General features: G+C 36.4%; 1 non-coding gene across 1 annotated transcript; it reads left to right on the plus strand.

Annotated features, from left to right (window-relative positions):
* The first annotated feature begins 295 nt into the window (after positions 1–295).
* Trnam-cau (transfer RNA methionine (anticodon CAU)) lies at positions 296–367 on the plus strand. Its single transcript has one exon. It is a non-coding gene; the product is annotated as a tRNA-Met (tRNA).
* The last annotated feature ends 268 nt before the right edge of the window (positions 368–635 follow it).

Raw genomic sequence — 635 nt, forward strand, 5'->3', positions numbered from 1 at the left:
GAATTCTGGTCAATTTGAAAACTGCAGTGAAGAGATATCCAAGACAATTTGGAACATATAGGTCTATGCATGTCATTTGTCAAACCTGAATTTCGAAATATCACCAGAGCGAATGTCAATAAGTAAATTAATACCCCAGTACTGCAGCATGTATTGTGCAGTTACTGTAACACAATGCATAGAGATAAATATACAGCAAATAAATGACATATGACGGATAATGTAATAGAATTACTATAGCACAGAACAGACAATGCAAGAAATAATACATTATTCATAACTTTTGCTCTTGTGAAGCAGAGTGGCGCAGTGGAAGCGTGCTGGGCCCATAACCCAGAGGTCCGTAGATCGAAACTACGCTCTGCTAAGAATTAGGTATTATTTTTGATTCTTTTATAACTAGAAATTTATATGTGTATAAATTTATTAAGTACATATATGTATACCTACAGGGGTGAGTAAAAATTGAATATTCATTGGTAAGTGGTTAACGGTCGAATTGTTGCCAAACGTACGGGGATGAGTAAGAATTATTTTATTCAGGCGAAAATTGTGCAGCATCAAGGGGTCATTGAACGACCGGAATAGCTAACAGCCCTAGTAGGAAAGTCGACAACAAAAGCAGGACTTCAATC

The sequence above is a fragment of the Octopus bimaculoides genome, chromosome 14 (assembly GCF_046866305.1).
Source record: "Octopus bimaculoides isolate indiv1 chromosome 14, ASM4686630v1, whole genome shotgun sequence".
NCBI lineage: Eukaryota > Metazoa > Mollusca > Cephalopoda > Octopoda > Octopodidae > Octopus > Octopus bimaculoides.